This window comes from Giraffa tippelskirchi, chromosome 10, assembly GCF_054371585.1.
Source record: "Giraffa tippelskirchi isolate mGirTip1 chromosome 10, T2T-mGirTip1v1.2.pri, whole genome shotgun sequence".
In the NCBI taxonomy this organism is placed as follows: Eukaryota; Metazoa; Chordata; class Mammalia; order Artiodactyla; family Giraffidae; genus Giraffa; species Giraffa tippelskirchi.
The window spans coordinates 6,016,141-6,028,558 of NC_137284.1; the positions used below are offsets into that span (position 1 = coordinate 6,016,141).

Genomic DNA, 12,418 nt, shown 5'->3' on the forward strand with positions numbered 1-12,418 from the left:
TGTACACTTTATTTAAATTATTATTTTTTAATTTTTTGGCGATACACACAGGATCCTGGTTACCCAACGAGGGCTCAAACCCATGCCCCCTGCAGTGGAAGCATGGAGGGAAGTCTGTCATGCCACATCTTAAACTGAAATATATTCGTGCTTCAGGTGTGTCCAACTCTGTGTGACCCCAGGAACTGTAGCCCTCCAAGCTCCTCTGTTCATAGGATTTCCCAGGCATGAATACTGGAGTGGGTTGCCATTTCTGAGGGATCTTCCCTACCCAGGGATTGAACCTGTGTCTCCTGCATTGGCAGGCAGATTCTTTACCACCGCACCACCAGGGAAGCCCGAAGTAAAATATACTTAATATCTAAATTCCAAATGTATCTAACTTTTGCTTTTCTTCTTTAAAGAAAGAATATTAACACAACCTGTTACAGGAACATGCCAAGATACAGCTTAATCACAAGAGAAACTTAAAAAATCTCACGGTGTGTGTGCTCAGATGCTCGGTCTGTGGACATCTCTTAAGTTTCCTGCATTAGCAGGCAGATTCTTTACCACTAGTGTCACCTGGGAAGCCCAAGAAATCTCATAAATCAGTCTAATGTTTTGCTATTCCGAAAGACTCACTTGACCTAAATCAACTCATTCAGAAAAAAATTTTAAACCTCCTCAGAGGGAAATGTCATTGCTTTTTCTAATCAGTCTCTTTTGCTCCCCTGCCCAGCCAGATGTTTTTCTTAGAGCTTAGTCTCACCCCGCCTCTTGGAGCAGCCATGGCTGACCAGGAGCGTGGGCGTGAACAAGGAGCACTCTCCAGGTCCACTCTCCCTGGCTGCTGCTTCCCCGGCTGTGCCTCTCAGAATATGATGTCTCAGCCTCTCAGCCTAGAGAGCCGGGACGCAGAAGCCACTGGTCATTTCAGCCCTTGCTGGGGTCAGTGCCTCAGATGGTCCCCTGGGTCCCAACCAGCCACACCCTCCTGGCTGCCCACGGCCGGCGCTGGGCTGTCCTACACTGGGACTCAGAGCAGGGGGCGCTGTTCATCCAGTTCAAGGCCTTTCCAAGGTCCTTCACCTTAGCCACACGCCTGGGGGTGCTCTGTCCTTTAACTCCTAGCAGCCCACCCTCCTGTCTCCATACAGCATTGGCTCTATTTCCTGAGCTCCTCCTGTGGAAGGTATAGCTCGCTTTTACTTCCACCCCCACAGCGCACTTTCCCTGGCCTTCCTGCATGGTCGTTTAACCATTTTAAAGTACACTTTCAGATTTTGCATAATTAAAATGAAGTAAATTTTGACCATTGAGAACACTGAGTGTATACATGATAACATTTCCCCCTACAACTTCTGTTTCCCTGAGTTACTTTTTACCTCATTCCTTCATGCCCAGACCAGCTGTAGCTTGCCACCTCCTCCCTGTTCTTGCAGAGATATCAGGTAATCCAGCCTTTTGGTCTGTTTGTGTAGAGCCCCCATCCCACTCGGAGCCCCACGTCTGGAAGCTTCCTGGCCTGTGCTGTTGTCTGGAGCAGCCGTTCTCACGGCCGCCAGGGCCTCCATCATCCCCTGAGAATCTCCAGCTTCCTTCTGTGCCGGCCCCCAAGCCTCTCGTCTTGGTTTGTTTACTCCCTTGTTGCATCAGCATGCGTCCCCCAGGAGCTTCCTGGACAGATGCACATGTGGGTGGGAAAATTTCCTTGGCCAAGTCCTGTCTGAACATACCTTTATTTTGCCCCCACACTTGATTGACAGTCTAACTGGGTAGAGAATTCTAGGTTGGAGAGTGTGTCAACTTCAAAAAGATACATGATGTGAGAATTGTGAGTTAAATTTTCTTTGGAGCAAAATGAGGACTGCAGCCCTGGAGACAGCACCTCAGATAGCCCTGAGACTGCCGTGAAGAGTTGGGGGGAAAGTAGGATTTTGGTGAAGGGGGATTACATGCAATGAAGCACATATTTTTCCAGAAGGTTTCTACTGTCTGATAAAGCTTTGCTAGTCATGAGAAGCGGTCATCACCATGAAGGATTTTAGCTCTTTTCCAGATATGGGGAGATACAAGAATTGGGCTCATAAAATCAGCTCCTGAAAATATCTAACCATCTGAAGACCTGTCCTGCCAGTTTTTCCTGGAGCACAGAATGCCTCATTCCTGCTCTCTACCCTGAATTCCTTCCTTTTAGGACATGTTGAAGGTCACCAGCTGCAGCAGCACATGATTTAATCCCTGTAGAGGTAGATGACAAATGCCCATGGAAAGTGCCAGTTCTAGAAGTGATGACAGAGGCAGAGACAGGAGTGATTCGGCCACAAGCAGAGGTTCCCCGGAAGCTAGAGGAGGCGAGGAAAGACACTGCCCTGCAGCCTCCAGAGGGGGTGTAACCCTGCCTGCGCCTTGATTTGGGCCCAGTGGACCAGGTGCGGAACTTCCGGCCTCCAGAACTGAACATCTTGGTTGTTTTGAGCCACCGAGAATGAATACAGGGAGCTGACAGGATGCCCTGATCTCACTTCCAGGCAGGACGTTTCCCATCGGCTGGGGCTCAGAGGGTCCGCACAACCATAAGGGTGCGTCCTTCAGCTCCAGGAGGCGCTGCTGGGTGACTCTGCCCTGCACCACCCCTGCCAGGGGCTCCCTGAGAGTGGGCTCCCTGGACTCAGTCTCTCATTTTCTCACCTTTTCTCCTATTTGTCATATGTCAGTCTTTTTGTAATGCTTTCTGGGTGATGTCCTCGACTGTCTCCTGATTCTTTTATTTATTATGTTTAAAAATGTCTGCGATGCTATTTTTAATCCCCTAGAGCTCTTTCTCGTTGCCTTTTTAAAATAGCTGCCGCCTCTTAATGCAATAGCTTCTCTTACTTCTCTGAGATTAATTATAGTTGTTTTTTTTTTTCCCTCTAAGTATCTGCTCTCTCTATTACTTTCTCCTCAGAGTTCCATGTTTTTATTCCCAATTTGTTTTGGGGGATTTTTCAGCTCTGTCCTCAGACATCCGATGACTTGGGCTGTCCCTTCATGCTAAAGCCGATTGGAAAGTTTGGACATGGTGGGGCTTTTGGACCAGTGGTCCTGACCCCGAGAGAAGGCTGCAGGCCACCCTTTCTTCGGGCACCCAGTACGTGTCAGTAGCCACGGGACATCCATCCTGGGCTGGCAGGTTCCTGGAGAGGAGCCCTCGGGGTGCTCCCTGGTCATCCGCTTGAGAACTGCTTTGTAGAGTGAGGACTCTGTGGTCTCCCCTGCTATCCTCGGCTCTGTGGGGTGCCCTTCTGGGTCGCATGCTGCAGGGGTGCCTTTCCAGGGACCCAGTCTCTCTTCTTCTGAAAGGCGCCAGTGCTTGGTGGGTCAGGAGTGGGGCTCTGGATGCCCGTGACCGGTCCACCCAGCTCTGAACTTCCTAGCAGCGTGCCCTGAGCACGTGACTCCTTCTGTCCTCCCTGAGTCCCAGTGTCCACAACTCTCGACCAGGGAACGCAGGTGGACAGTAGCAGGGGTCATTGCGAGGGTTCAGGGAGTGCAGGGCTGAGGCTGTTTGCCGTTCCTGTGGCTCTGCTGGCATGTGGTGGGGAGGGGGGGCTGGGCCCCTCAGTCCCTTAGACTGTAACTGCACATGAAAGTGAATGTCCCTCAGTTGTGTCCGACTCTTTGCGACCCCATGGACTGTACAGTCCGTGGAATTCTCCAGGCCAGAATACTGGAGTGGGTAGCCTTTCCTTTCTCCAGGGGATCTTCCCAACCCAGGGACTGAACCCAGGTCTTCCACATTGCAGGCGGATTCTTTACCAGCTGAGCCACCAGGGAAGCCCAAGAATACTGGAATGGGTAGCCTATCCCTTCTCCAGGGGATCTTCCCGACCCAGGAATCTAACCAGGGTCTCCTGCATTGCAGGCGGATTCTTTACCAACTGAGCTACCAGGGAAGCCCTTCGACCCAGTGAATCCTGAGTCTCCCAGGAGTCAGTATGCAGCTCAGATTCGCTGGTGCTGTGACTGCCTCTGCATGCTCCCCACCCCCTCGCTCATTGTCACTTGTCCACGTGCTATGCATCATCCAGTTTCACGGCCTCCCTTATCTGCTGCCCTGGGCTTTCCCATTCTTTATCCTTGAGGGTTTGTACTGTTTAAAGAAAGACCCTTTTGGGACTTCCCTGGCGGTCCAGTGGTTAGGACTCCACGCTTTCACTGCCGAGGGCCCAAGTTTGATCCCTAGTCGAGGAACTTAATTTCCCACAAGCCGTGCAGTGCAGCCAACAACAACGAGAAAGATCCTTTCACTGATGGGCTTCCCTGATAGCTCAGCTGGTAAAGAATCCGCCCGCAACGAGGAGACCTGGGTTCGATCCCTGGGTTGGGAGGATCCCCTGGAGAAGAGAAAGGCTACCCACTCCAGTATTCTGGCCTGGAGAATTCCATGGATTGTATAGTCCATGTGGTCGCAGAGTCGGACACTACTGAGCGACTTTCACTGATGGTTTAGTGGGATTGCAGAAGGGTAGAAGTGAACCCCTGTGTTTGATTCATACATTCGCCAGACCTAATTCTTACCATAAAACATGAAGTCAGTGCAGTGAGAACAGTTTATTCTGGGGTCATCGGTCTTATATTGCTGGCTGTATTGTCTGTATTTTTCAAATGTTTCATAAAAGAAAGAGAAAGAGGGAAAGAAAGTGTCCCGTGATCTGAGTGCCCTCTAGCTCATCCTGCACTTCTCTTCTTATTTCCACCTTCCTAACCTCTTTGTCCAGACATTCAGTTCAGTCCAGTCACTCAGTCATGTCCCACTCTTTGCGACCCCATGGACTACAGCACACCAGGCTTCCCTGTCCATCACCAACTCCCAGAGTTTACTCAGACTCATGTCCATTGAGTCAGTGATGCCATCCAACCATCTCATCCTCTGTTGTCCACTTCTCCTCCCGCCTTCAGTCTTTCCCAGCATCATGGACTTTTCCAGTGAGTCAGTTCCTCGAATCAGGTGGCCAAAGTATTAGAGTTTCAGCTTTAGCATCAGTCCTTCCAATGAGTATTCAGGACTGATTTCCTTTAGGATGGACTGGTTGGATCTCCTTGCAGTCTAAGGGACTCTCAAGAGTCTTCTCCAACACCACACACAGTTCAAAAGCACAGTCCAGACGTTGCGGGTTTGTAGTAGACACCACCTCGCCTCCCACTGACTCTGAGCCACCGTGAAGGCCACCAGTGAGTTCACTGCTGCAGAGTCCCATGTCTGTTTTCCCTACTCCTTATCAGAGCTCTGCTGCCTTAGACACTGAACATTCCTCGGAACCCCAGCTCTCACGACACCCCCATGGCTTTGGCTGGTCCTGGTTAGCGAGTGTTTCTGGCCGCCCCATTCATCCATCCTGCTCTCCTCTCCCAGCAGGACGGGGCCCCCAGACCTCCTTCTCCTGCTCAGGACATGGCAGACTCACACCCAACAGCCTGTTTGGCTTCCCCAGCTAAAGAGCTCGCAGTTAATTCCAGCTCATCAGGGTCAAAATGGAACTTGCTGGCCTCTGCCTACATCTGCTTCTATGTTCTTTAACTTGGCGTTGCCGCTGTTCACCCCTCTCCTCAAACAGGAACTGAGAGTACCCTCACCTGTGGCCTCTTCACTGTTGTCTAACAGGCCTAGAGGGGAGACCCCCCGTGTGCTTCTTGTCCTCATTTTCTCTTGCCTGTGTTAGAAGGGCTTCCCCGGTGGCTCAGATGGTAAAGAATCTGCCTGTGATGCGGGGAAAATTCCGTGGACAGACGAGCCTGGTGGGCTACAAGTCCGTGGGGTCGCAAAGAGTCGGACATGACTTAGCAACTAATGCACATGTTAGAACATCTTCCTTGTTCCTCCTCCACCTCTAGTCTTTCCTCCTCAAATTCAAGTTCCTCAGAACAGCCAGAGTGGTCCCTCTAAATTGCAAATCCCTCCTCCCCTGCCTGGTTTCCTGGGTCGTATTCCCTGACGTTGAGGGGCGAGTCTGCGCCCCTTGCTATACATGCAGGCTGGTGACCTGGAGTCCAAGTGTGTGCTCTTCATCTCCTCCTGGGCAGCTCACTCCCTGCCTCTGGCCTCAGTGGACGTTTGCCAGGCTGTTTGCTCCTTTGCCTTTGCTCATGATGTCCTCATGCCTGACCTGCCTCCCTCCTTATCCTTTGGTTTATCCCTTTGGTGTGTTTCTTCAGGAGGTCTTCCTGCCGACTCTGCCCACTCTCCACGCAGCCGTATGTTGGCATCGCCACTGTTCAGCACAGACTCATTTTTGCTGCCACCCACTCGGCCTTCCCTGGCCCAGAGAGGGTGCTGATCACAGTCCTAAATAGCTCCACGCTCTGAAGGTCCCTGCTGTGACCTGCTTGAGGCTGAGCAGGTGAGAGAAGGGCTGTCTTTTATTTTTTGGCTGTGTGCCTCTCAGCTTGTGGGATCTTAATTCCCCGACAGGGATAGAACCCATGCCCCCTGCGATGGAAGCTCAGAGTCCTCACCGCTGGACTTCCAGGCAAGTCCAAGGGGGCATTTTTAACACAGTGTGCCCCCTAGTTCCTGGCTTTAGGGTCTCTGTAGGTTCCAGTCTTTTGTAGGCAACATGGGTCTGTTTGTTTCCCTGGTCTGCCTTAGCAAAGTACCAAATCTGGGATGGCTTCCGCCAACAGAGATGTATGGTCTCAGTCTGGAGACCTCTGTCCAAAGTCAAGGTGTCCGCAGCGCCCCGCTCCCTCTGACAGTTCTAGGGGAGGATCTTTCCTTATCTCTTCCAGCTTCCAGTGTCTCCAGCAGCTCTTGGCGTTCTCTCCAGGCACGTGGCTGTCTTCCGCCTGTGTCTTCACATCCTCTCCCCTCTCCTGTGTCTCTCTGTGTTCACATTTCCTCTTTTTATAAGGACACCAAGCAGATTGGATGAGGCCCACCCTAATGACCTCGTTGTTACTGATTACATTTCCAACAACAGTCATATTCTGAAGTCCTGGGGTTGGTACTCACGTATTTTTTGGGGAACAAAAATTCAGCCCAAACGCTGGTGTCCACTTTCCTCCACCTTGAAACTGGGGTGACCTGGGTGAGCAAGGTCCTCTGTGACTCTCCAGCTGGGGTGAATGTGCCATGAAGGTGTCAGGAAGCTTTCTGGACCACCCGTATGCCTGCTGTGTTTTGGTGTCTGTCTCCCTGCAGAGCATTGTCCAGCCATATTTAGAATTGAGGCTTTAGTGCCTGTCACCCCACTCGGCCCTGAAACACTGTCCTGGTTCCCACTGTCAGTCTGGGAGGTACTTTGTTTGCTGACCTTGTCCCTTTGACCTTCCTTGTCAACACTTTGGGCTCTTATCTCTGTGTCAGGGACAGTCGTGTGTCCCAGTGGCTTGTGTGTGCTGCTCCCAGGAGGGGCCATGCCTTATTTATCTTTGTCTAGGCGCTCACATTACTTTGCAAGCTCGTGTGGCCTAGAGTACTCATTCATTCATTCACTCATTCATTTCCAAGACATCTCATTTTAGTGTCAGGCACTGGGCAGGGTGCTAGCGAGACAGCGAGAAGCAAAATAGACAGAGACTCCCGTCCTGGAAGTCCTCACAGCATCTGGTGAGACGGTCAGTGAATTGTTACAGCATCCAGTTCGCACAACCTCGCCGAGAACCCATGCAAGTCAGAGGACAGTAGATTGTGGCAGGGACAGTGACAGAGTTTTGCTCAAGACGAATGGCCGCCTGAGGGAGGGTATCTGAGCAGTTTGGAGAGGTGGGGGTGTCCAGGAAGGCCTTCCTGTGTGGTCTTGAAGGATGTGGAGAAATTCGGGTGACTGCCGTCCCTCTGTGAACCAGCGGGCGTTCAGGAGCGTGTGCAGGTCGGCAGTAGCGCTCCTTTTGCACCAGGGGGCAGTGTTTTCCCTGCAAGTCTGCACGTGTGCGTGCTAAGTCTCTTCAGAGGTTGTCCAACTCTTTGAGACACCATGGACTGTAGCCCACCAGGCTTCTCTGTCCATGGGATTCTCCAGGCAAGAATACTGGAGCGGGTTGCCATGCCCTCCTCTAAGGGATCTTCCTGACCCAGGGATTGAACCCGCGTCTCAGGTTTCCTGCATTGGCAGGCGGATTCTTGACCACTAGCGCCACCTTGTCTCCCTGCCCACAAGTGAGGCTGGGACAGGGCAGCCACAGCTGTGCCCACAAGCCCTCTCCTCGCCCTCGCCTGCCTGCCGGGATCAGCCCTCACAGCCTCTTTCCCTGAACCTCCCCCGCTTCCCCGTCCACAGGTCCCCTCGGCCCAAACAGGGCCCGTTGGTTCAGTTGCCGCTGGACCGCCCTCTCCTCTCTGCCTGCCGCCTGACTCGAAGATTGGCCGGGGCGGTATAGAGACACAGTGGCAGGGGCAGCCCCTCGGGGTGGGCGCCGGCCGCGCCGCCCCAGGCCCTAAGAGTTTCCGCTCCACGTCTCCTCCCACCTTTGGTAGCCCCACTCCCCTTCCTTCTTCATCTGTCACCTTCCCTGTTTCTTGCCCCTGCTCCAAAAGCTCAGCCTCGGTCTGTCCTCTCGCGGGTGCTTTGATATCAGCTGCTGCAGCCTGCAGCTCAGGTGGTCTTCCCCTTTCATCTGTCCCGCTGGCCACCAGCCCGGGGCCTCCATCGGACACGTTTAGGGCAGCACAGAGCTGCTTGGAAGGAAGGCTCCCCGAGAGTGGGCCCCATCCGTCAGCGGCTCGCTTCTGCCACAGCGTGGAGCCCTCTGCCAAGAACTCTCTCTTTCCAGTTCTGACCTGCTTTTTTGCTGGCAGCCAGCCGCTGGGGGCCTCTGGGGGCCGGGGACAGGGCCCGGCGGGGGTGCCGGTGTAGGGGGCAGGGGGTAGGAAGTCACTGTGTGGGAAGGCGCCTCCTTAGTTAATTTGGAGATCCCGGGGTCTGTTTCTGACCCGCTCTCCCCTCTGCCCCCTCCCCACCCTCCGTCTGGCAGTGCCAGCCCCCGTCTGAGGTGGATATGCTGAAGGACTTGGGACCTGGGGGTTAGGCAGTGCAGGCTGTGGGCTTCCAAAGCTGACACACCAGCTAGTCACCCCCGAAGCAGGACTGTGGCTTTCCTTTCCTCTGTGTCTCCCACTCACAGTTGCCCACTGCATCTGCAGGAGATGCAGTGTGAAGAACAGGGATATTTAGGGCGGAAGTAATACAACTCCTCCGAGGAACATTCCTGGGCCTGCCGCCCGGCCGCAGCAGTCATTCAGATGGCCGCTGACCCTGACCCTGGCACGGCTGCCCTGGCTAAGAGCACGTCCACCCTGGCCCCGCAGCTGTATTGTCTGGACCACCATTTGGATGGTGATGGCTCAAGAGCAGAATTTTGTGCTGTTCCTGGTTGCAAGAGGCAGCCTGGGAGATGTAGTTTAGGTCACGACGTAGTGGGACTTCTAGAGACATCTTGATGATTTATTGGACAAATTGAAACTGCCCTAGCTCATCGGGGACACACAGTTGCCAGCGCCGTTAGCCTGCTGTCTGGTAGGAAGTGCTGAGACCACTGAGATTCCTGCCCAAGTTGAGGCAGTGACACATTTTCATCAGGAGTGGGGTTTTGGCTTTTGGTCTTTCAAGCACCTGCAGGCTGTGCTTCTGATGAAAGCCACGACTTCCTCCCTTAGTGAGGTGAGGGCTCCCTCTGCCCTGACGCAGCGGTCCCCAACATTTTCAGCACCAGGGACCGGTTTCACAGAAGATAGTTTTTCCATGGATGGGGGTGTTGGGGGCTGGTTTCAGGATGATTTAAGTGCATGACATTTATTGTGCACCTTATTTCTATTATTACTAAGTCTGCTTTACCTCAGATCATCAGGCATCAGATCCCGGAGGTTGGGGACCCCTGCCCTGGAGAGTCAGCGCTCTTGCTCTGGAGGGAGGCGTACAGATCGGGGTCAGAACTGGCCTTACTGGGTGGCCTTGAGCATAACTTGACCCCATGATGTCTGGTTCCTTCTGTTCAAGCTGTGAGGGTGACCTGAGTGAGTACGTGCAGATCCTGGGGCCTGGGAAAGAGGAGAGCCCCTTCCAGGTGTGCTGGTCCCCGCGCCGCCCGGCACAGAGGTGGAGCTTGGCCAGCGTTGGAGGCAGTAGAAGCCGCAGGGGCAGGTCAGCTCAGCTCAGGTCAGCGGGCCGGCCCATGAGGTCGAGACCTCCCCTGCCTCGTGCAGGTTGTTGTCAGCACGCTCCTGAGCAGATTGTCGGACGGATCGTCGGATCGTCGCTGTTCCATTCTGGAAGGGCAACACTGAGCTGATCCATCCAGTGCTGGGGAGGGACTGAGCTGGAAGGGAAGTCGAGACTGTCTGGGGAGTCACGCTGAGAGGCAGCAGGGGAGAGACAGGTGTTCCCAGCTCCCCGCTCACTCTCGCTGGCAAGGCACTCTCGCTGGCAAGGCGTTGTTTACGCGTCCCAAGTGAGAGTCAAAGCCGCTTCACTCCCTGTCTCTAGCACACACCCCGGGGCCAAGGAAAGGTATCGGTCAACTGGCATTTGCAAAAATAGCGAACGGGCCGCTCTGGGCCTTTCAGCTCTCTGGAGCGGCAGCCAGGTAAGGGATCTTGGGGCCGTGGCCTCTCTCGCTTGTCACTCTCCCATCTGAGATCAGAAAGGGAGATTTTTCACTCACATGTCTCCCCAGCACTGAGCAAGGCCACATGGTGTCCTTGAGGCTGGCTGGCCCCTGGCCACCCCCGAGGGTCCTCTCCCTCCGGGAGACCCAGCCCATGAGGGAGTCCCGTCTGCAGCAGCCACCCTGTGTCTCCTCTAGGGAGGGTCCGCCGACGCGATGGAACATGAGGGCTTCCCGAGGCCTCAGGTTTGGTTAACCGGGGTCTCGGAATTTTTAAGGACAATCCTCCATTAAACTGTCAACGAACTTGAGGACTTCTGGGTTCCCATCCCGCAACCAAAACCCCAAGGCAAGGTGCCCCGTGGCCCCGTGGCCCCGTGGTGGGCGCCTGGCCCTGCCCACACCGCTGTCCTGTGACGGGGGCCATCACCGGGGTCCCTGCCCTGCAGTGAGGGGACGAGGATGCGCTTGGAACGGGGCTCGAGGGGAGGCCGGCACGCTGAGAAAGTGGCGCTGTGAGGAGAGGCTGGTACAGGTCACTCCAGGGTGCCAGAGCCTGATATCCGGCTGGGGGCCCCTCTGAACACCAGAGGCAGCCCTCGCCTCTAGGAGAACTGAGGGAAGGGAGTCTGGTGCCCTGAGGCCTTCCCCACTGCTCACCCCGCAGGCCCTCCGCTTTACGGGGGTCTCGCCACCCTGAGCTCTGCCCACCTGGCTCTTCCCATCAGCCTGGCCCACACCCCCAGACTCAGCATACCCCGAGTGAACCATCACACGCTCAACCCACGAAGGCCCCGCTTCCCGGAAGGGAGGCCTCTCTGGGGCAACCCAGTCCATCCTGAGGTTTTCTCCCAGCTGAAGCTGGTTCAGGAAAGGCCTTCGGAGGCACCGGGCAGCCGGACCCCCTGGGCCTCAGGTCTGGGAGGGGAGGGGGATTTGACGCGGGAGACGGCTGGGCGCTGGGTTGACCAAGTTCTGAGATGTCCTGGGAGTGCAGCAGTGCTTTTAGTCACCGTTGTGTCCTCAAGACCCAAGCCTGGCTTTGCCGGTGGGGGGAGGGGTCGCGTGTCGCTGAGCCAGGAACCGAGCTGCGGGGCTGCGTCCAGGCTGCGAGGGGCCTGTGACCCATGCCCTCTGTCGTCCACGAGAGCCCCGTCCAGCAAGCCTCCCAGGCCCGCTCCGCCTGCAGGCTGACCCCCGCCGCTGGTCTGGGGACACCTCCTCCTTGGTCTGTCCCGGTCCCTGGGGACAGAGCAGCTGGGCTCCGGGCTGCGAAGCTCCTGCCGCCCGCATGACCCAGCTTCCCTGCCTCCTCTGCTCTCCCAGGCGTCTGACGCCCCTGCTCCCGGCGCTCCTTCCCCCAGTTTCAGCCTTGGCAGCCGCCCCAGCCTCCGTCTGCCTGAGGGGGGAGAACTTTGTATCCTGGGCCAGTGACCTCCTCAGGCAGAGCAGAAGCAGCACCGGGTACCTGGCGGCTGGTGAAGGGTGAGTCCCCTGGGCCCCCTTGTCAGCTGGTGGTCTTCCATCTGCTGTCCGCATGCGCTCGTGCCTGCCCTTGTCCAGCAAGACCACCTGGGCCGGCGCTGCCTTGCTGGTCTGGACGGCAATGAGCACCCTGCGGGGTGGGCAACAGAGCAGGGCTTCCTTCATGTGCCCCATGCTCGTCTGAGGGGAAAGACCAGTGGGGAGATGGTGACGGCAGCCCCGTCGCCCAGCAGGGAGCCCAAGGCCGCTGTTCAGTGACCCCAGGACGACCTGCCCAGGTTGGGGGTGGTGTTGCCCGCTTTCACAGATGAAGTGAGGTGCCCGGGTCTCCCGGGGGCAGGCGCAGGGGCAGGCCCAGACCACTGAC

The 12,418-nt window shown here is 55.5% G+C and overlaps 1 protein-coding gene across 20 annotated transcripts in view; it reads left to right on the top strand.

The window, feature by feature from the left end:
• Positions 1 to 12,418, top strand: part of PC (pyruvate carboxylase) — a 116,478-nt gene that overhangs the window by 76,799 nt on the left and 27,261 nt on the right. For 8 of the 20 annotated variants that reach the window (XR_014066209.1, XR_014066210.1, XR_014066211.1 and 5 more), the window contains one exon: positions 11,893 to 12,051. The exons of 9 other annotated variants lie outside the window; for them this stretch is intronic. The gene's annotated coding sequence lies outside the window, so the exon portion shown is untranslated. Of the gene's footprint in view, positions 1 to 6,279; positions 6,366 to 10,161; positions 10,546 to 11,892; positions 12,052 to 12,418 lie in introns of those variants that run through there. 3 more of the 20 variants (XR_014066212.1, XM_081532003.1, XM_081532006.1) reach the window with 2 other exon arrangements.